The 23440-nt window shown below is 51.2% G+C and overlaps 2 protein-coding genes across 2 annotated transcripts in view; one reads left to right on the top strand and one right to left on the bottom strand.

The window, feature by feature from the left end:
* The window catches only part of TFAP4 (transcription factor AP-4), a 67837-nt gene that overhangs the window by 23331 nt on the left and 21066 nt on the right, over positions 1-23440 (bottom strand). The window contains exon 3 of the mRNA XM_050774456.1: positions 7120-7259. The gene's annotated coding sequence lies outside the window, so the exon portion shown is untranslated. The remainder of the gene's footprint in view (positions 1-7119; positions 7260-23440) is intronic.
* The window catches only part of DNAJA3 (DnaJ heat shock protein family (Hsp40) member A3), a 192785-nt gene continuing 172363 nt past the window's right edge, over positions 3019-23440 (top strand). The window contains exon 1 of the mRNA XM_050774361.1: positions 3019-3023. The gene's annotated coding sequence lies outside the window, so the exon portion shown is untranslated. The remainder of the gene's footprint in view (positions 3024-23440) is intronic.

Here is a 23440-nt window from a genome sequence, read left to right as displayed (position 1 = left end):
GTTCAAGACCAGCCTGGCCAACATGACAAAACCCCATCTCTACTAATATACAAAAATTAGCCAGGCGTGGTGACAGGTGCCTATAATTCCAGCTACTCTGGAGGCTGAGGCAGGAGAATTGCTTGAATCCAGGAGGCAGAGGTTGCAGTGAGCCCAGATTGTACCACTGCACTCCAGCCTGGGCAACAAGCAAGACTCTGTCTCAAAACAAAATTTTAAGTAAAAATAATCAGCAGGGCACAGTGGCTCACGCCTGTAATCCCAGCACTCTGGAAGGCCAAGGCAGGTGGATCACGAGGTCAGGAGATTGAGACCATGCTGGCTAACACGGTGAAACCCTGTCTCTACTAAAAATACAAAAAAATTAGCCAGGCGTGATGGCACGTGCCTGTAGTCCCAGCCACTCAGGAGGCTGAGGCAGGAGAATCGCTTGAATTCAGGAGGCAGAGGTTGCAGTGAGCCGAGATCATGCCACTGCACTCCAGCCTGGGCAACAGAGCAAGACTCCGTCTCAAAAAAATAAATAAAACAAAAAATAAAAATAATCAATCAGGCCGGGTGCCACGGCTCATGCCTGTAATCCCAGCACTTTGTTTTTTTTGTTTGTTTGTTTGTTTGTTTTTGAGACGGAGTCTCGCTCTGTCGCCCAGGCTGGAGTGCAGTGGCCAGATCTCAGCTCACTGCAAGCTCCGCCTCCCGGGTTTACGCCATTCTCCTGCCTCAGCCTCCCGAGTAGCTGGGACTACAGGCGCCCGCCACATCGCCCGGCTAGTTTTTTGTATTTTTTTAGTGGAGACGGGGTTTCACCGTGTTAGCCAGGATGGTCTTGATCTCCTGACCTTGTGATCCGCCCATCTCAGCCTCCCAAAGTGCTGGGATTACAGGCTTGAGCCACCGCGCCCGGCCAATCCCAGCACTTTGGAAGGCGGAGGTGGGTGGATCATTTGAGGTCAGGAGTTCAAGACCAGCCTGACCAACATAGTGAAACCCAATCTCTACTAAAAAGACAAAAAAATAAATATCTAGGCATGGTGGCACATGCCTGTAGTCCCAGCTGCTTGGGAGGCTGAGGCAGGAGAATTGCTTGAACCTGGGAGGTGGAGATTGTAGTGAGCCAAGATTGCGCCACTGCACTCCAGCCTGGGAGAGCCACATTCCGCCTCAAAAAAAAAAAAAAAAAAAAAAAAAAAAAAAAAAAAAAAATCAGGCCATTAGTGGTGGCTCTTACCTGTAATCTCAACACTTTGGGAGGCCAAGGCAGGTGGATCACTTGAAGTCAGGAGTTTCAGACCAGCCCAGCCAACATGGCAAGACCCTACCTCTACGAGAAATACAAAAATTAGCTAGGCATGGTGGTGGGTGCCTGTAATCCCAGCTACTCCGGAGAGTGAGGCATGAGAATCCCTTGAACCTGGGAGGCAGAGGCTGCCGTGAGCTGAGATTGCACCACTGCACTCCAGCCTGGGTGACGAAGCATCTCAAAAACAAACAGGCCGGGTGCGGTGGCTCACCCCTGTAATCCCAGCACTTTGGGAGGCCGAGGCAGGTGGATCATGATGTCAGGAGATCGAAACCATCCTGATCAACATGGTAAAACCCCGTCTCCACTAAAATACAAAAAATTAGCCGGGCGTGGTGGTGTGTGCCTATACTCCCAACTACCCAGGAAGCTGAGGCAGGAGAATCGCTTTAATGTGGGAAGCGGAGGTTGCAGTGAGCCGAGATCGTGGCATTGCACTCCAGTCTAGCAACAGAGCAAGACTCCGTCTCAAAAAACAAACAAACAAGAAGAACAAAATGAATAAATATATTAGGAGTCAGCAAGGTTTTTTTCCCAAAAGGACCAGATAGTAAATATTTTAGGCTTTGCAGACCACATGGCCTCCTGCAAGCACTCAACTATGCCCTTCTGGCTGGAAAGCAGTCCTAGATGGTGTATGAATCAATGGGCATCTCTGGGTACCAATAACACTTGGCTTATGGACACAAATGGAATGTCGTATAATTTCATGTGCCACAAAATATCATTCATTTGATTGCTTTCCAACCATTTGAAAATGTAAAAGTTCTGGCCGGGCATGGTGGCTCAAGCCTGTAATCCCAGCACTTTGGGAGGCCGAGATGGGCGGATCACGAGGTCAGGAGATCGAGACCATGCTGGCTAACACGGTGAAACCCCGTCTCTACTAAAAAATACAAAAAGTTAGCCGGGCGAGGTGGCGGGCGCCTGTATTCCCAGCTACTCGGGAGGCTGAGGCAGGAGAATGGCGTGAACCCAGGAGGCGGAGCTTGCAGTGAGCTGAGATCCGGCCACTGCACTCCAGCCTGGGCGACAGAGCAAAACTCCATCTCAAAAAAAAAAAAAAAAAAAAAAAAAAAAAAAAAAAAAAGAAAATGTAAAAGTTCTATGGCCTCTGTAACAAGTTACTACAAGCTTAGTGGCATAAAACAACACAAATCTGACCAGGAATCGTGGCTCATGCCTGTAATCTCAGCACTTTGGGAGGCTGATGCAGGAGGATCACTTGAGGCCAGGAGTTGGAGACCAGCCTGGGCAGCAACATAGGGAGATTCCATCTCTATAAATATTTGTATGTGTATGTGTATGTGTATGTGTGTGTGTGTGTGTGTGTAATTTTAAAAAACAACACAAATTTATTCTCTGGAGGTCAGAAGTCCGGACGGGTTAATGTTTGGCTAAATTCAGGGTGTAAGCAGGGTTGCATTTCTCCTAAAGTTCCAGGGGAGAATCTGTTTCCTTCCCTTTTCCAACTTGTAGATGCCACTCACATTCCTTGGCTTGTGGCCCCTTCCTCCATCTTCAAAGTGCACCTCTCAGTCTCTGTTTCTGCCATCCCATCTCTCTCACCCTTTCATCTCCCTCTCTTGGGCCTACCCAGATAATCCAGAATAATCTCCCCATCTCAAAATCCTTAACGTAATCACATCTGCAGAGTCCCTTTTGCCACGTAAGGTAACTATTGACAGGTTCTGGGGATGGGACATGAACATCATTGGGGGGGGGGGGGGCCATTGTTCTGTCTACCACACCATTCTTGGTTTGTGAGCCACGCAATAGGCAGTAGTTATCATAGGCCCCAGGAATTCCATTCCTAGGTAAACATCCAAGAGAATGAAAACAGGGACTCAAACAGATCATGGTACACCCACGTCCATAGCAGCATTATTCACACCAGCCAAAACATGGAAGTAACCTAGTGTCTATCAGCGGATGAATGGATAAACTAAATGTGGTCTGTCCCTACAGTGGAATATTATTCAGCCATAAGATGGAATGAAGCACTGACACCTGCTATAGCATTACATTTATTGCATACTTTATTTCTATTATTACATTGTAATGTATAATGAAATAACTATGCAACTCACCATAATGTAGACTCAATGGGAGCCCTGAGCTTGTTTTCCTTCAACTAGACAGTCCCATCTGGGGGTGATGGGAGATAGTGACAGATCATCAGGCATTAGATTCTTGTAAGAAGCACTCAACCTAGATCCCTCACATCCATGGTTCATTCACAATAAGGTTTGCACTCCTATAAGAATCTAATGCCACCGCTGATCTGGCAGGAGGCAGAGCTCAGGCGGTAAAGCTAGCCATGGGGAGTGGCTGTAGATACAGATGAAGCCTTGCTGGCTGGCTCACTTGTTTACCCACCAAGAGTTCAAGACCAGCTGGGAGTGGTGGCTCATGCCTGTAATCCCAGCACTTTGGGAGGCCGAGGCAGGCAGATCACATGAGGTCAGGAGTTCAAGATCAGCCTGGCCAATATGGTGAAACCCCATGTTTACAAAACTACAAAAATTAACCAGGTGTGGTGGCCTGTGCCTGTAATCTCAGCCACTCAGGAGGCTGAGGAGGGAGAATCGCTTGAATCTGGGAGGCAGAGGTCGCAGTGAGCTGAAATCGCACCATTGCACTCCAGCCTGGGCAACAGAGCGAGACTATTAAAAAAAAAAAAAGAAAAAAAAAGAGTTCAAGACCATCCTGGGCAACATGGTAAGACCCCATCTCTGCAAAAACAAATAAATAAATAATTGGTTAAACAGTAAGTTTTTGTTATATATATTTTACCACAATAGAAAAAGGTTTGATATAAAAGCAGTGGGCTGGGCCAGGCACAGTGGCTCATGCCTGTCATCCCAGCACTTTGGGAGGCCTGAGGAAGTCAGATCACCTGAGGTCAGGAGTTCGAGACCAGCCTGGCCAACATGGTGAAACCCTGTCTTTACTCAAAATACAAAAATTAGTTGGGCGTGGTGGTGGGCGCCTGTAATCCCAGCTACTCAGGAGGCTGAGGCAGGAGAATGGCTTGAACCTGGGAGGCAGAAGTTGTGGTGAGCCGAGATCACGCCATTGCACTCCAGCCTGGGTGACAACAGCGAAACTCCCTCTCAAACAAACAAACAAAAAAAAAATGCAGTGGGCTGGATGTGACCAGTGGGCCATAGTTGGCTGACCCCATTGATCCTGCTAACTCCTGCAGCTGTGACCCAGTTCATCTCACACTGCCTGCTCTTCCCCTTTCCCTACCTGAAAGAAACAGCCAAATATGGCTAGGAAGAGGAAATCCCACAACCTTGCTGATTGTTTTTTTTTTTCCCTCCAGTCAGTAACAGTTGTATTAGGGATATTGTCAAAGTCAAAGTCACCTGCTAGGTGGTGGGTTTTTGGATTTTTTTTTTTTTTTTTTTTTTTTTTTTTTTTTGAGACAGGTTCTCATTCTGTCACTCAGGCTGGAAAGCATTGGTGCACGGCTTATTGCAGCCTCCTGGGCTCAAGTGATCCTCATGCCTCAGCCTCCCAAAGCACTGGGATTATAGGCGTGAGCCACTGCACCAGGTCCTTTTTCTGAGACAGAGCTTTGCTTTTGTTGCCCAGGCTGGAATACAATGGCACAATCTCGGCTCACCGCAACCTCTGCCTCCCGGGTTCGAGTCTCCTGCCTCAGCCTCCCGAGTAGCTGGGATTACAGGTGTGCGCCACCACCCCCGGCTACTTTTGTATTTTTAGTAGAGACGGGGTTTTCTTCATGTTGGTCAGCCTGGCCTCCAACTCCTGACCTCAGGTGATCGGCCCGCCTCGGCCTCCCAGAGTGCTGGGATTACAGACGGGAGCCACTGTGCCTGGCCCGCTACTGCTCTTATTTTTAAGTGCCTCATCCATACCCTCAAGTGGGTCTGGGGGCTGCTGTGACCGCATCCTGTTGCCCTGACCCTTTCTTCATACCCTTCCTTCTCCTCTCCCCTCAAGCCCTCTCGCACCTCCTCCTTGCTTGTAGTCTCATTTCCCATTTCTCTGAGGGAAATGGAAGCAATTAGAAGAGACCTGCCACAGGCTGCCATGCCCACCGCTGCCTCCCTCTCTGTGCCAGGGATCTGCCGTCGGCCAGTGTCTCTGGATGAGCGTCCATGCTGTTCATGCACAGAAGACCCTTCTACTTGCACGACTCAGAGACGTCACTCCAGAAACTGTCCCCTCTCCTTTGTCTTCAGTGCACGCCCTCTTTTGGATCATACCCATTACTGAGAACAAGCTGTTACTATTCTCCTTTCAAATCAGCCAACTGACACTAGATCCCCTTAGCTCTGCTCTTTTTTGGTTTTGAGACAGAGTCTCTGTCCATCACCCAGGCTGGAGTGCAATGGCATGATCTCCACTCACTGCAACCTCCACCTCCCAGGTTCAAGCCATTCTCCTGCCTCAGCCTCCTTTGTAGCTGGGACTACAGGCATGTGCCATCACTCCCGGCCCAGCTCTGGTCTCTAACAGCAAAACTCCTTGAAATGGATGCTCACATTCACTCTCTCTCCTTCCCTCCTGCTCACTCCATCACACTCCCATGACTGCATGGGGGCAGTGACTCACTTCTGTAATCCTAGCACTTTGGGAGGCCAAGGCAAGAGGCAGGAGGATGGCTTGAGCCCAGGAGTTCCAGACCAGCCTGGGCAACATAGCAACACGTCGTCTTTACAAATAATTAAAAGATTAGCCAGGTGTGGTGATGCACATCTGTGGTCCCAGCTACTACTCTGGAGGCTGAGGTGGGAGGATCACTTGAGTCTAAGAGGTTGAGGCTGCAGTGAGCCAAGAGTGCACCACTGCACTCCAGCCTAGACGGCAGAGTAAGACCTTGTCTCAAAAATAAAACACACATGGCCGGGCGTGGTGGCTCATGCCTGTAATCCCAGCACTTTGGGAGGCCAAAGCAAGCGGATCATGAGGTCAGGAGTTCAAAACCAGCCTGGCCAAGATGGTAAAACCCCATCTCTGCTAAAACTACAAAAATTAGCCAGGCACAATGGCAGGCACCTGTAATCCCAGCTACTCAGGAGGCTGAGGCAGGAGAATCGCTTGAACCTGGGCAACAGAGGTTGCAGTGAGCCAAGATTGCACCACTGCACTCCAGCCTGGGTGACAGTGAGACTCTGTCTCAAAAATAAACAAACAAATAAATAAATAAAACACACAAACCCTTCTCTTTTCAAAGTCATGAGGACCTCCAGGATGCTACATCCAGGTCTCTGTTTTCTGTCTTCACTGCATCTGACCTTCTTGATATTTTTTTTGCTTTGTGTCTAGGACATGCCCACGGCACAGCCGTCAGGCCCGTCTCTGTCTACACACACTCCCTGCTCTTCAGACAACAGACTTCCAGAAAGCACCAGCAGCCACGAAGTGTGGCACAGAACCCAGGTCCTGCCTGTAACCCAACCCTACTAACCTGACTCTACTCTCTCGTCTGCAAAATGGAAGCCACACAGCATCCCCCTGGTAGGGCTGTTGTGGAAAGCCGGTGAAAGCCTGGCATGTCACGGCATCAATGAGTGTTGGTTGCCGTCATCCCTGGCACCAAGTTGCCATGGATGGCAGTGGCCAGAGGCATCTGAGCTGACCTTGGAGAACGACGAGATCTCCTGATATGCAGGGAAGGTCGGAGGTGGGGCTCAGCCTTTCCCCTTCCCAGCTCTACCTGGCAGCAGGTGGGAGGCAGCAAGTGTGCGCTGGGCTCTGCTGTTCACACGGGGTGAAGCTGCTCCCCACTCCAAACACCCTCACGTGGTGGGGCAGTGAAAATTGGCAAACAAACCACTTACCCTGTAAAAGGTGGGTCTCTTGGCTGCTCACAGTGGTTTATATCTGAAGTCCCAGCTACTCAGGAGGCTGAGGCGGGAGGATTGTTTGAGCCCGGGAGTTAAGGCTGCGGTGAGTCGTGATCATGTCACTGCACATCAACCTGAGCAGCAGAGCAAGACCATGTTCCAAATAAATAAATAAATAAATAAATACAAATAAACAGTGGATCTCTGTAAAGAAAGTAATCAGCAGAGTATGGTGGCACACATCTGTAACTTCAGCTACTCCAGAGGCTGAGGCAGAAAAATCCCGAGTCCAGGAGTGCAAAGCCAGCCTGGGCAACAGAGTGAAATACTTCAAAACAAGATAAAATAAAATAATTAAAAAAAAAAAAAAAACACAGGCCAGGTGCAGTGGCTCACGCCTGTAATCCCAGCACTTTGGGAGGCTGAGGCAGGTAGATCACCTGAGGTCAGCAGTTCGAGACCAGCCTGGCCAACTGGTGAAACCTCATCTCTACTAAAAATACAAAAGTTAGTTGGGCATGGTGGCACACACCTATAATCCCAGTTACTCGAGAGGCTGAGGCAGGAGAATTGATTGAACCTGGGAGGCGGAGGTTTCAGTGAGCCGAGATCGCGCCGCTGCACTCCAGCCTGGGTGACAGAGTGAGACTCCATCTCAAAAAAAGAAAAAACAAATAAATGCAACCCAGGCGCGGGGGCTCACGCCTATAATCCCAGCACTTTGGGAGGCCGAGGCAGGTGAATCACAAGGTCAGACCATCCTGGCTAACACGGTGAAACCCTGTCTCTACTAAAAAATACAAAAAATTAGCTGGGTGTGGTGGCAGGTGCCCGTAGTCCCAGCTACTCAGGAGGCCGAGGCCGGAGAATGGCGTGGACCCCGGAGGCGGAGCTTGCAGTGAGCTGAGATCATGCCACTGCACCCCAGCCTGGGTGACAGAGCGAGACTCTGTCTCAAAAAAAAAAAAAAAAAAAAAAAGGCATTATTGAATAGATACATAATTCAGTGGCTGGGCGTGGTGGCTCATGCCTGTAATCTCAGCATGTTGGGAGGCCAAGGCTGGCGGATCATGAGGTCAAGAGATGGAGACCAACCTGGCCAACATGGTAAAACCCTATCTCTACTACAAATACAAAAATAATTAGCTGGGTGTGGTGGCACGTGCCTGTAGTCCCAGTTACTTGGAAGGTTGAGGCAGGAGAATCACTTGAACCTGGGAGGTGGAGGTTGCAGTGAGCTGAGATCACACCACTGCACTCCAGCCTGTCAACAGAGCGAGACTCCGCCTCTAAAAAAAAAAAAAAAAAAAAAGAAGACTATGTGCACAATGGAATACTATTCAACCGTAAAAAGGAATGAAGCACTGATACATGCTACAGCATGGATGGACCTTGAAAGCTTTCTGCTAAGTGAAAGAAACCAGACACAAAAGGCCACACATATTGCGAAATTCCATTTTACGAAGTGTCCAGAACAGGGAAATCTTTAAAGACAGAAAGTAAACCTAGTGGTTGGCTGGGGCTGGGGGATGGGGAATGGGGAGTGACTGCTAACAGGTGTGGGATTTTCTCTGGGGTACTGAAAATGTTCTAAAATTGATTGTGGTGATGGTTGCACAACTCTGGGAATACATTAAAAAACCACTTAAATGTACACTTTAATGGCTGAATTGTATAGTATGTGAATTATCTCTCAATAAAGCCATTATTAAAAATCATCGTTAGGCCAGGCACAGTGGCTCACGCCTGTAATGCCAACACTTTGGGAAGCCGAGGCAGGTAGATCACCTGAGGTCAGGAGTTCAAGACCGCCTGACCAACGTGGAGAAACCCCATCTCTACTATTAGCCCAGCATGGTGGTGGGCGCCTGTAATCCCAGCTATTCAGGAGGCTGAGGCAGGAGAATCACTTGAACCTGGGATGTGGAGGTTGCAGTGAGCCAAGGCTGCTGCACTCCAGCCTGGGCTAGAGAGCGAGACTCAGTCTCAAAAAAAAAAAAAAAAAAAAAATGCAGCTTCAGCCAGAGTTGGTGGCTCAGGCCTATAATCCTAACACTTTGGGAGGTCAAGGCGGGAGGATTGCTTAAGGCCAGGGATTCGAGGTTGTGGTGAGCCATAATCGTGCCACTCCTGGAGCCTGGCCAGTAGAGCAAGTCTCCCACTCTTTTTTTTTTTTTTTTTTAATATGGACTCGCTCTTATACCCAGGCTAGAGTGCAGTGGTGTGAATACAGCTCACTGCAGCCTCAACCACTTGAGCTCAAGCAGTTCTCCTACTTCAGCCTCCCTATTGGCTAGGACTACAGGCATGTGCCACTGAACCCAGCTAATTTTTGTAGAGATGGGAGTCTGACTTTGTTGCCCAGGCTGGTCTAGAACTCGAGCTCAAGCAATCCTCCTGCCTCGGCCTCCCAAAGTGCTGGAATTACAGGCCTGAGCCACTGCACCCAGCCAGAGACTACGACTCTTAAAAACAAAAAAACAAAGCCACTTTGGCTGGGCACGGTGGCTCATGCCTTTAATCCCAGCACTTTGGGAGGCTGAGGTGGGTGGATCACCTGAGGTCAGGAGTTCGAGACCAGCCTGGCCAATATGGTGAAACCCTGTTTCTAATAAAAATACAAAAATTAGCCAGGTATGGTGACACGCGCCTGTAGTCCCAGCTACTTGGGAGGATGAGGCAGGAGAATCGTTTGAACCCAGAAGGCGGAGGTTGCAGCAAGCCAAGATCGTGCCATTGCATTCCAGCCTGGGTGACAAAGCGAGACTCCATCTTAAAAAAAAAAAAAAGAAGGCATTCCAGCCCATCCTGGCTAACACAGTGAAACCCCGTCTCTACTAAAAAAATACAAAAAAACTAGGGTGACAAAGCGAGACTCCATCTTAAAAAAAAAAAAAAAAAAAAAAAAAAAAAAAGCAACTTTATTGACCCACCCTAAAGATGGCCAGAAGTCCAGGAAGCTCCAGAAAGCATGGGGGATTCCTTATAGCAGCGGGTTCAGGGCTCCTTCCCTTGGCTCTTTCCTTACTGGCTCGGGAGTCTCAGCTGCTCTGACCATGCACAGCACTTCTCAGGACAAAGCCTGCCCCCCACCCCTGCCCAGGCCGGTTGGGAGCTGCTGGTTGGAGATGGGAAATCGTAAGAACTGTAGGCAGGAGGAAGCGCTGTCGGCAAAGGTGGCTGCTGCAGAGGTGAGGATAGGTTGTTCTCATTTTTACACTTAGGTTTTTCGTTTTGTTTTTTTTTCCCAGGGGGTGGGGTTTGATCACAGTGGTGCAATCATGGCTCACTGCAGTGTCAACTTCCTGGGCTCAGGCCGGGTGTAGTGGTTCACGCTTGTAGTCCCAACACTTTGGTAGGTAGAGGCTGGAGTGCAATGGTGTGTTCTCGGCTCACTGCAACCTCCGCCTGGGTCCAAGTGATTCTCCTGCTTCAGCCTCCCTAGTAGCTGGGATCACAGGTGCCTGCCACCATGCCCAGCTAACTTTTTGTATTTTTAGTAGAGACGGCATTTCACTGGGTTAGCCAGGCTGGTCTCGATATCCTGACCTCGTGATCCATCTGCCTCAGCCTCCTAAAGTTCTGGGATTACAGGTGTGAGCCACAGCGCCTGGCCTAATATTACTCAGCCTTTTTATTTATTCATTTTTTGAGACAAAGCTTCGCTCTTGTCACCCAGGCGGGAATGCAGTGGCGCAATCTCGGCTCACTGCAATCTCCGCCTCCCTGATTCAAGTGATTCTCCTGCCTCAGCCTCCCAAGTAGCTGGGATTATAGGCACCCACCACCAAGGCCGGTTAGTTTTTTGTACTTTTTAGTAGAGACAGGTTTTACTATGTTGGCCAGGCTGGTCTTGAACTCCTGACCTCAGGTGATCTGCGCACCTCAGCCTCCCAAAGTGTTGGGATTACAGGTGTGAGCCACAGCGCCCAGCCTACAGCCGGCTAATTTTGTATTTTTAGTAGAGAAGGGGTTTCTCCATATTAGTCAGGCTGGTCTCGAACTCCCAACCTCAGGTGATCCGCCTGCCTCGGCCTCCCAAAGTGCTGGGATTACAGGTGTGAGCCACCATGCCCGGCCTACATGTGTTAACTTTCTTTTTCCTTTTTTTTTTTTTTTTTTGAGACGGAGTCTTGCTCTGTCACCCAGGCTGGAGCGCAGTGGCACGATCTTGGCTCACTGCAAGCTCCGCCTCCAGGGATCACGCCATTCTCCTGCCTCAGCCTCCCGAGTAGCTGGGACTACAGGCGCCTGCCACCACGCCCGGCTAATTTTTTGTATTTTTTTAGTAGAGACATGGTTTCACTGAGTTAGCCAGGATGATCTTGATCTCCTGACCTCATGATCCGCCCACCTCGGCTTCCCAAAGTGCTGGGATTACCGGCGTGAGCCACTGAACCCGGCCTAACTTTCTTAATTTTTGTAGAGATAGGGTCTTCCTATGTTGTCCAGGCTGGTCTCAAACTCATGGGCTCAAGCGAACTTCCAGCCTCGGCTTCCCAAGGTGCTGGGATTACAGGTGTGAGCCACCGCGCCCGGCCAACTCTGCTTTTTAAGGGTGCGTGTGATTAGGTAAGAATCATTGATAATCTATCTCAAGATCAACCTCACCGTGTCATACATCCTAACCAGAGAAGTGATATATTTGTAGGTTTTGCCCACACTCATTTAGAGGGGGTTACAGCAGGGTGAAGGGTATTGCGGGTCACAGGAAAATTTTGCTGCCCTAGATGGGGGGTGTGAAGGGAGGATAGAGTAAGGGAGGAGAATTTCCTGAGAACATACAGAGAATGGGAGATGGAACCCAGGCAGGAATCTATGTCCTCAGTATTAACGAGGCTTTTTCCTCTACGGAAATTTGCTAGGAGCAGGGGGATGCACCCACTGACCTTTCTGGCCCTGGTATGCTCCCGTGCCTATGGGGAACTATAGCCTGCTTGGGGTGGTGGCAGGGGCAGGGATACCAGTCGTTGGAGCCGGGATGAGAACCAAAAAGTCCCTGCCTGGGAAAGGATCCTGGATGCTCCCAGGAAGGCGGAACGGGGGTCAGATGCCCCTGTTGGGGTCTGGAGCAAGGCCCATTCCGGTCCTCTGGCCCTCCTCTCCCCAAGTCAGGGGGAGATCTCTGGGCTCATAGGGTTGGCGCTTCCCCAACCAGTAGGGGGCGTTCGGCACACGCGCTGCTTTGTGGATGCCGAGCGGAAACACGGTGGGGGAGCCCCGGGCCGGTGTTGGGGTGAAGGGGCTGACTGGGCCCCCCACACCCCAGAGGCCCTGCAGATCCCTAGGGTGCCTGGCTTGTCTAGGGAGACCTGTGATGCCTGCCTCGTCCTCAGCCGGATCTGATTCACCTTGGCCATGAGTAAGCCCTGAAAATGCAGCTGGTTCCTGGTGGCTCACCCCTGTGATCCCAGCCCTCTGGGAGGCGAGACGGGAGCATCATTTGAGCTCAGGAGTTCCAAACCAGCCTGGGCAACATGGCAAGATTTCATCTTTGAAAAAAATTAGCTGGGTGCTGTGGCTCATGCCTGTAATCCCAGCACTTTGGGACGCCGAGGCAGGTGGATCATTTGAGGTCGGAAGTTCAAGGCCAGCCTGCTCAACATGGTGAAACCCCACTTCTACTAAAAATACAAAAATTTGCTGGGAGCGGTGGCGGGCACCTGTAATCCCAGCTACTCAGGAGGCCGAGGCAGGAGAATCACTTGAACCCCGGAGGTGGAGGTTGCAGTGAGCTGAGATCCTGCCACTGTACTCCAGCCTGGGCGACAGGGAGACTCCATGTCTAAATAATTAATTAAAAATTAAAGAAACTAAAAAGAAAATTAGCCAGGTGTGGGCTGGGTGCAGTGGCTCACGCCTGTAATCCTAACACTTTGGGAGGCCAAAGCAGGCAGATCACGAGGTTAGGAGCTCGAGACCGGCCTGGCCGATATGGTGAAACCCTGTCTCTACTAAAAATACAAACAAAAAACTTAGCCAGGTGTGGTGGCGGGCGCCTGTAGTCTCAGCTACTGGGACTGAAGTAGGAGGCTGAGGTAGGAGGATTGCTTGAACCCGGGAGGCAGAGGTCGCAGTAAGCCAAGATCATGCCACTAAAGCATAGCCTGGACAACAGACTGAGACTCCATGTCACCAAAAAACAAACAAACAAAATATATATACATATATATATATATAGGCATGATGGTGTGCACTTGTAGTCCCAGCTACTCATAAGGCTGAGGTAGGAGGATCACTTAAGCCTACGAGTTCAAGACCAGCCTAGGCAACGTAGCAAGCCCCCATCTCTACAAAAATGTTTAAGGCCGGGTGTGGTGGCTCATGCCTGTAATCCCAACACTTTGGGAGGGTGGATCACCTGAGGTCCGGAGTTTGACACCAGCCTGACCAACATGGTGAAACACTGTCTCTACTAAAAATACAAAATTAGCTGGGCGTGGTGGCGCATGCCTGTAATTCCAGTTATTTGGGAGACAAAGGCAGGAGAATCGCTTGAAACCAGGAGGCAGAGGTTGCAGGGAGTTGAGATCATGCCATTGCACTCCAGCCTGGGCAACAAGAGTGAAATTCTGTCTCAAAAAAAAAAAAAAATTTTTTTTTTTTAATTGGCTGGGCACAGTGGCTCACTCCTGTAATCCCAGCACTTTGGGAGGCCGAGGTAGGCAGATCACTTGAGGTCACGAGTTTGAGACCAGCCTGGCCAACATGGAAAAACTCCATCTCTACTAAAAATACAAAAATTTGTTGGGCATGGTGGTGTGCACCTGTATTTCCAGCTCCTCAGGAGGCTGAGGCACGAGAATTGCTTGAGCCTAGGAGGCAGAGCCTGCAGTGAGCTGAGATCATGCCACTGCACTCCAGCCTGGGGAACAGAGAGAAACTTCATCTAAAAAAAAACACACACACACACATAAAAAGGCCTGCTTGGTGGTTCACACCTGTAATCTCAGCACTTTGGGAGGGCAAAGCGGGCGGATCACCTGAGGTCAGGAGTTCCAGACCAGCCTGGCTAACACGGTAAAACCCCGTTTTTACTACAAAAAATTAGCTGGGCTTGGTGGCGCGCACCTATAGTCCTAGCTACTCAGAGGCTGAGGCAGGAGAATTGCTTGAACCCAGGAGGTGGAGGTTGCAGTCAGCTGAGATCGCACTATTGCGCTACAACTTAGGCAACAAGAGTAAAACTGTCTCAAAAAAAAAAAAAAAAAAAAAGCCGGGCGCGGTGGCTCACGCTTGTAATCCCAGCACTTTGGGAGGCCGAGGCAGGTGGATCACCTGAGGTTGGGAGTTCAAGACCAGCCTGACCAACATGGAGAAACCCTGTCTCTACTAAAAATACAAAATTAGCCAGGGTGGTGGCACATGCCTGTAATCCCAGCTACTCGGGAGGGTGAGGCAGGAGAATTGCTTGAACCAGGGAGGCGGAGGTTGCGGTGAGCCGAAATCACGCCATTGCACTCCAGCCTGGGCAAAAAGAGCGAAACTCTGTCTCAAAAAAAAAAAAAAAAAAAAAAAATTAGCTGGGCCTGGTGGCGCATGCTGTGGTCCCAGCTACTTAGGACACTGAGGTGAGAGGATCACTTGATCCCAGGATGTTGAGGTTGGAGTGAGTCATGATTGCACCACTGCACTCCAGCCTTGGTGACAGAGGGAGACCTTGTCTCAAAAACAAACAAACAAACACACAAACAAACACACAAAAACGGGGCTGGCTGCAACCCTATTTGAAGTGGCTGGAGTCCCCTGCACCCTCTCTTTCTAGCCCCAGCTATGGGCTCCTGCCAGCCCTCTCCCTCTGCCTCTCTGTCTGCCCTCCATCAGCTCACCTGCCCTGTCCTTTTCAGCCCTCAATTTCTCTTCCTCCCCCCACACTCCATGAGGGATTTCAGCTCCCTTTAGGGACTTTTCCCCTAGGGAAGTGCCTCTCTGCTTCTCAGTGTCAGCAAGGGGGAACCTGGTGCCCAGGCCTTCAACAGAGTGTACTCCCTTTAGAAACACTCAATTCACAGCCATGCTGCCTGGACTGTTTCTGCTTCACACAGAGATGGCCATCAAACTGCTTCATTCATTGATTGTGAGGCCATGGGGCAGTTATAATAATTTCATCAAGCAGAGGAAGAACCTGGGGCCTGTTGACATAGAGGATGGACACTTCTGAAGACCCTCTAAGAATTAGCTATAACCATGAGACCAGACCTAAGACCCCTGACACCCTGCCTGTGGCCTTCTCACCATGAGGCCTCTGGTTAACAGAAAATGAGAGTAAATCAGGCCAGGCATGGTGGCTCACACCTGTAATCCCAGCATTTGGGAGGCCAAGGCAGGTGGATCACCTGAGGTCAGGAGTTCGAGATCAGCCTGGCCAACATAGTGAAACCCTGTCTCTACTAAAAATACAAAAATTAGCTGGGCATGGTGGCATACCACTGTAATCCTAGCTACTCAGAAGGCTGAGGAAGAAGAGTCGTTTGAACCCAGGAGGCAGAGATTGCAGTGAGTCGAGATCATGCCACTGCACTGCAGCCTGGCCAACAGAGCGAGACTACATCAAAAAAAAAAAAAAAAGAAATATGAAAGAAAGAGAGGGAGAGAGAAAGGAAGGAAAGAAGGAAGGAAGGAAGGAAGGAAGGAAGGAAGGAAGGAAGGAAGGAAGGAAGGAAAGAAGGAAAGGTAGGTGAGCCAGCCAAGGAACCAAGGCAGTGTGGCCAGAGAGAGTGGAGGGTCAAAGGAGGCCCACAAGAAATCAAGGGGAGCTAGGGGCCGTGGCTCACACTTGTAACCCCAGCACTTAGGGAGACTGAGGTAGGAGGATCACTTGAGCCTGGGAGTTTGAGACCAGCCTGGACAACATAGCAAGACTCCATCTCTCCAAAGTTTAAAACTTAACTGGATGTGTTGGTGGTTCACCTGGCCCAGCTACTTGGGAGGCTGAGGAGGTAGGATCATTTGAGGCCAAGAGGTTGAGGCTGCAGTGAACCATGATCATGTCACTGCACTCCAGCCAGGGCAACCAAGTGAGACTCTTGAAAAAAACAGCCGGGAGTGGTGGATCACACTTGTAATCTCAGCACTTTGGGAGGCTGAGGTGGGCTGATCACTTGAGTGCAGGACTTTGAGACCAGCCTGGCCAACATGGTGAAACCCTGTCTCACTGTGTTAGCCAGGATGGTCTCGATCTCCTGACCTCGTGATCCGCCTGTCTCGGCCTCATCCTTTCTCTACTTAAAAAAAAAAAAAAAAAAAAAAAATGGGCTCGGTCGCACCTGTAATCCCAGCAATTTGGGAGGCAGAAGCGGGAGGATCACCTGAAGTCAGGAGTATGAGACCAACCTGGCCAACATGGTGAAACCCCGTCTCTACTAGAAATACAAAAATTAGCCAGGCGTGGTGGCACACTCCTGTAGTCCCAATTACTCAGGAGGCTGAGGCAGGAGAATCCCTTGAACCCCGGGAGGCGGAGGTTGCAGTGAGCCGGGATTGCACCACTGCACTCCAGCCTCTGTGACAAAGCGAGACTCCATCTCAAAAAAAAAAAAAGAAAAAAGAAAGAAACCAGGAAGTTGCATTTGGGGATCAGGAGAAAGGCAGGAAGCAGAGGGATGTAGGACGAGGACACCTGGGAGGTGACATCTCCAGTGTCCCTCTGGGTAACTGGCTCTCTTCACATGGAGTGGACAGAAGTTGGGGACAGAAGGTGGAATGTCAAGTTCCACTTGAGACGAAAAGGGAAGGCTGGGGCTGACCAGGCCAGAGGAGGGTTGGAGGCCTGCTCTCATGAAAACCAAAGCTGGGTGAGTTTCCAGGTGGGAGAGGCAGCCGGGAAACAGGGGCCAGCTCTCCCTGGGGAGGGGCAGGCTCTGAGCCCCAGTGTGGGTCCGGGATGTAGGAGCCATGGATCATCGCCAGTGCAGGCCAGTGCTGCTGTGGGAGCTTTCCTTGCACTCCTAGTTCGTTCCTTCCTTCCTTCCTTCCCTCCTTCCTTCTTTCCTTCCTCCCTCCCTCCCTCCCTCCCTCCATCTCTTTCTTTCTGATGGAGTCTCGCTCTGTCACCCAGGTTGGAGTGCAATGGTACAATCTTGGCTCACTGCAACTTCCACCTTCCAGGCTCAAGCAATTCTCCCACCTCAGCCTCCCAAGTAGCTGGGTTTATAGGCACCCACCACCACGCCCTGCTAATTTTTGTATTTTTGTAGAGACGGGGTTTAACCATGTTGGCCAGGCTGGTCTTGAAGTCCTGACCTCAGATGATCTGGCTGCCTCGGCCTCCCCAAGCGCTGAGATTACAGGTGTGAGCCACCACGCCCCGCCTGCACTCATCCTCACCACGGCGCCCTGAGTCCTATGATCATGCCCAAGGGGCTTGGCCAAGCCTATCATAGCCAGCCACTGCCAAGGCCTGCACTTCTTTCAGGCTCCTCCAGATTCTCCAGCAACTGCCCTGGAGAACCTATTGGCCTCAAAACTCAAGAGCTTACCTGGTCCTAGTAGCCCAGCCCTGACCAGGTAAGGCCAGGTGCAAGAGGAGAGTCCCACTGGGCATGACAAGACATACGGAGGGAGAAAACATGGCCATGCATGAAACGATGAGGTCGCTACCAGGTGACATGTAGCCCCATCCTGTGGGCTGATGGTCAGAGCCAGATGGTCAGAGGAAGGAGCAACTCGTAGGGGTCAGAAAGGGTTTTGGCTTCTAGTCTGTACAGACAGGGAAGAAGCAAGCCCAATAAGCATTGCAGAGTGGAGCAAGGGGACCGGCTCTGGGATTGCTCTCTCCTCCCTCAAGCCCACCAGAGCTTGAGCCCCTGGTGCCCCTTTCCTGCTGTGCAGCCGCGGCCACCAGCACATCAGGGGTTAACGTCTGGCTGGTGCCGGCTTCAGCAGCAGCAGCAGCAGCAGCAGCAGCAGCAGCAGCAGCAGCAGCAGCAGCAACAGACAGTGGTGCCAGTAACTCAGAAGCTGAAATGTGAGAAGCAGGACGAGAGGGGCAGGGCTGGGAAAGGCTGAGCAGCAGTGAGCACAGAGGGTTTCCCTGGCAGGAGTCACAGGAGGCTGCCTGGTCCTCCCTTCCATGGTCCCGCCGTACAGCTGGCCCTTCAGCCTCGGGCTGGGCTATGGCACCCACGCAGGGTAGGGGGTGGTGTTCATGGTCATGGCCAGTGCCCAAGCCCTTAGGCCACTGGCAGCAGTTCCCTGCTGCAGATCTAGGGAAGGGGCACAGGTGCCCAGGCAACCAGCAGAGAAGGTACCCGGCTCTGCCCGGCTCTGCAGGAAGCTCTAGGTGGGGAGATGGGGCAGTGGCAGAGTGGGGCCTGGAGAACCAAGGCCTGGCCTTGACTTCACTCTTCCCCACCTTGGGAAAACTGAGGCACAGGAAGCTTCCCTCATAAGTGGATAAATGAGCCTCCTGCTGCTTGGGGGCAGGGAATGTTGCAGGGCTCCTGCCCCTCTATGGGCGTGGGCGTCCGCCTGCCTTTGCACAGGCACCTCAGGGATGCATAAGCACCAACCAGAGAGGTGGGAGGTACCAGGCACAGTGCAAGTGACTTATCCACACTCTTTTTTTAAAAAAATAGGCTGGGTGCAGTGGTTCACACCTGTAATCCCAGCACTTTGGGAGGCCAAGGCATTTGGATCACCTCGGGTAAGGAGTTCGACACCAGCCCGGCCAATATAGTGAAACCCTGTCTCTACTAAAAATACAAAAATTAGCTGGGCGTGGTGATGCATGCCTGTAGTCCCAGCTACTTGGGAGGCTGAGGCAGAAGAATCGCTTGAACCCGGGAGGCAGAGGTTGCAGTGAGCCGAGATCACTCCACCGCACTCCAACCTGGGTGACAGAGCAAGACTCTGTCTCAAAAAAACAAAAACAAAAACAAAAACAAACTGGGCACGGTGACTCACGCCTGTAATCACAGCACTTTGGGAAGCCGAGGCAGGAGGATTGCTTGAGGCCAGGAGTTGGAGAGCAGCCTGGGCAACATGGTGAAACCCCATCTCTACTCAAAATACAAAAATTAGCCGGGGGTGGTGGTGGGTGCCTGTAATCCAGCTACTCGGGAGACTGAGGCAGGAGAATCACTTGAACCCAGGAGATGGAGGTTGCAGTGAGACGAGATTGTACCACTGCACTTCAGCCTGGGGGACAGAGCGAGACTCTGTCTCAAAAATAGATAGATAGATAGATAGATAGATAGATAGATAGATAGATAGATAGATGCTGGGTGTGGTGGCTCATGCCGCCCTGTAATCCCAGCACTTTGGGAGACTGAGGCAGGCAGATCACTTGAGGCCAGGAGTTTAAGACCAGCCTGGCCAACATGACGAAACCCCATCTCTACTAAAAATACAAAAATTAGCTGGGCGTGGTGGTCCACGCCTGTAATCCCAGCTCCTCCAGAGGCTGAGGCACAGTATTGCTTGAATTTGGGAGGCAGAGGTTGCAGTGAGCAGATATTTCACCATTGCACTCCAGCCTGAGCGACAGAGCGAGACTCTGTCTCAAAAAAAGGACCAGGGTGCTGATCTATGCTACAATATGGACGAACCTTGAAACATTAAGTGAAAAGCCAATCACAAGAGACCACAACTTTATTTGAAATGCCCACAATAGGGAAATCCATAGAGGCAGAAAGTAGGCTGGTGTGTTGCCAGGACCTGGGAGGAAAGAGGAATGGGGAGTGGCTGCTTCTTGAGTATAGGGTTTCTTTTTGGGATGGTGAAAATGTTCTAGAATTAGATGTTGGTGATGGTTGCACGACTCTGAATACACTAAAAAGCACTGATTGTACACTTTAAAGAGGTGAATTTTATGGCATGTGAATTATATCTTGATTTTATTTTTTAATCTTTTTTTGAGATGGAGTCTCACTCAGTCGCCCAGGCTGGAATGCAGTGGCGCAATCTCAGCTCACTGCAACCTCTGCCTCCCGGGATCAAGCGATTCTCCTGCCTCAGCCTCCTAAGTGGCTGGAACTACATGCGTGTGCCATCACGCCCGGCTAACTTTTTTAGTAGAGACAGGTTACCATGTTAGCCAGGATGGTCTCGATCTCCTGACCTTGTGGTCCACCCACCTCAGCCTCCCAAGGTGCTGGGATTACAGGCGTGAGCCACCATGTCCAGCCGATTTTATTTTATTTTTTGAGACAGGGTCTCACTATGTTGCCCAGACTGGTCTCCAACTCCTGGACTCAAGCCATCCTCGCACCTCGCCCCCTAAAATGCTGGGATGACAGGCGTGAGGCACCATGCCTGGTCCTATAGCTCAATTGTTTAAAAAGCACTTAGTAAAAGCTCATAAAATGCAGCTCTCAGGACTGTGTCCATCTTCAGGGAGTCTGCTGTAAAATGAAAGTGTTTCGATGAACAGGCAGAGTGTGGCCTTGGCACAGCCTAAAGCACTGACTCAGGGAGTTCTCGGTGCACACAGGACATGGGTGAGGGACCAGGCAGGTGTATGCAAAGAGGAATCACCAACCACCGTGTCAACAGAGGCAGTGTCCCCATGAAGCTCCAAACAGGCTCTGAACCCACTGCTGTCAAGATGCCAACAACCAAGGCCTCTAGTGGCCGGTCTAGAAGGACTTCTCCAAGGAGGTACAGTTTGAGCAGAGATTGGGAGGACTCAGTGGTGTGAAGGGGATGGGCAGGCAGGAGTCACACTGGGCACAGGAGTGGAGGTCATGGAGTGCAGGGGGTGGTACATAGGTTCTAATGTTCCCTCTACCCCGAGCTAATTCCAGGAGCTGCTTTACTTTGCTGGTTCACAGACAGCAGCAAAAATCCCATTGCTGGCCTCTCTCTGTTCTCCCAGAGGTTCCAAGATTCTCTGGAGGTGTCCTGGAGGCTCTGGCTCTGGGAACTTGGTCTCCTAGCCCAGACCTGGCAGGACCCTACCCTACCCTTCCCTCCCCTCCCCTCCCCTCCCCTCTTCTCCCCTCCCTTCTTTCTTTTACCTCCTCCTCCTCCTCTTCTTCTTTTCTTTCTCTCTCTCTCTCTCTCTCTCTCTCTCTCTCTCTCTCTCTCTCTCTTTCTATCTCGCTCTGTCACCCAGACTGGAGCTGGAGTGCAATGGCGTGATCTCAGCGCACTGCAACTTCTGCCTCCTGGGTTCAAGCGACTCTCCTGCCTCAGCCTCCCAAGTATCTAGGACTACAGGCATGTGCCACCACCACGCCCAGCTAATTTTTGTACTTTTAGTAGAGACGGGGTTTCACCATGTTGGCCAGGTTGATCTCGAACTTCTGACCTCAGGTGATCTGCCTGCCTCAGCTTCCCAAAGTGCTGGGATTACAGGGGTGAGTCACCATGCCTGGCCAGGACCCTTCCCCTTCTGACCCACTCCCAGGTTCCAGGAACAAGAATACAGGTCCTCTAATGGACAGAGCTCATTCAGGGACCCTCCAATGTGAATCAACCAGACACAGTCCTCATGAGTCACGGGAGGGGCACAGGCAGCAGCTCCTGGAGCGGGAGGACACCTGGCCCCTCCTCCAGCCCCAGATGCAGCTGCAGGTCCAGGGAGGGCCTCCCAGGGCAGGCCAGAGCCTGCGGGCCCCCAGCTGCAGCCCCAGCTGGGACCAGGCTTCTCCCCTCACCCCCTTCCTGCTCCTCCTGTCTCCACCATCTCTCCCGTGGAGCCCCCAAGCCTCTGGACAAATCAAATACAAAACTCCTCGGAGAACAGAAAGCAGGCTGCTGCTGCGTGCAGACACACTCATGCACACCCACGCACACACATGCACACACATGCACACACACACACACGCACACACACGCACACTCATGCACACTCATGCACACACACGCACACACATGCACACACAACACATGCACACCCATGCACACCCACGCACACACACGCACACACATGCACACTCATGCACACCCACGCACACACATACACACACACACGCAACACATGCACACCCACGCACACACATGCACACCCACGCACACACATGCACACCCACGCACACACATGCACACACATGCACACCCACGCACACACATGCACACACACACATGCACACCATCCTTCGAGCTCACAGGCAGATCACAGAGAACCTAGATGTCAAGATGAGAAAGGAACTAGACGTGAGCTATCATCTGCCTCCTCGGGGCCAGGCCTGTGCCAAGGGATTTGCCAGGATTGTCTCATCCAATCCTGAAAAGAAGCTTGGAGATTTCAGAGATGAAGAAAATGAGCTTTTGAGAGCTTAAGGGAGAGACTCAACCAAAGGGACACCTGGCGACATCAAAGCCCATGAAGCTGAGCACAGGGCCTGGAGCCAGCACGGTGGAGGCAGCTTAGCAGAGCTGGGGGGTCGCTCTTGTATTTATGTTTTTTTGTTTTGTTTTTGAGATAGGGTCTTGCTCTGTCGACCAGGCTGGAATGCAGTGGTGCGATCAAGGCTCACTGAAGCCTTAACCTCCTGGGTTAAAGCCATCTTCCTGCCTCAGTTTCCGAAGTAGCTGGGACTACAGGTGCACACCACTATGCTCATCTAATTTTTAAAAAATTTTTTGAAAATACAAAAAAATTAGCTGGGCGTGGTGGCAGGCGCCTGTAGTCCCAGCTACTCAGGAGGCTGAGGCAGGAGAATGGCATGAACCCAGGAGGTGGAGCTTGCAGTGAGCCAAGATGATGCCACTGTGCTCCAGCCTGGGCAACACAGTGAGACCCCGTCTACACACACACAAAAAAATTTTTTTGAGACGGAGTCTCGCTCTGTTGCCCAGGCTGGTCTCCAACTCCTGGGATCAATCAATCCTCCCACCTCGGCCTCCCAAAGTGCTGGGATTCCAAGCATGAGCCACCACGCCCGGCCGGTGTGGTTCTTTTAAGGGACAGCGCCCCTCATTTCCATTTGCTCCATGGGGCTACAGGGGTATCAGCCCTGTGCTGGGCAGGCTCCTGACCCAGGCCCGTCCCATCAGGAGTACGGTGATCGCTACAGGGCTAGGCTGGGACCCAGCTCCGGCCAAAGAGAGGCAAGCGTAGGATTCTGCGGAATCCGTGGGGGACACAAGCTAGAGGTTCATGGGCCTGTGACAGGGCCTCTCAGGAAGCGCTGGCCCGAGAGCAAAGCAAACATGGAGGAAACTTGGCCAGGAGATGCAAGCCAGTGTTCCTGTGAGCACTGGACCCAGCTAGACCCTCGGCCTCTGCAGTTACACGAGCTGTCAAGGAACTGGTCTGTCTGTTATTTATTTATTTATTTATTTATTTTTTATTTTTTATTTTTTTTTTTTGAGACGGAGTCTCACTCTGTCGCCCAGGCTGGAGTGCAGTGGCCGGATCTCAGCTCAC

Source organism: Macaca thibetana, chromosome 20 (assembly GCF_024542745.1).
Source record: "Macaca thibetana thibetana isolate TM-01 chromosome 20, ASM2454274v1, whole genome shotgun sequence".
In the NCBI taxonomy this organism is placed as follows: domain Eukaryota; kingdom Metazoa; phylum Chordata; class Mammalia; order Primates; family Cercopithecidae; genus Macaca; species Macaca thibetana.
The sequence above is the reverse complement of the archived record's forward strand: the minus strand, read 5'-3'. Positions and strand labels throughout refer to the sequence as shown.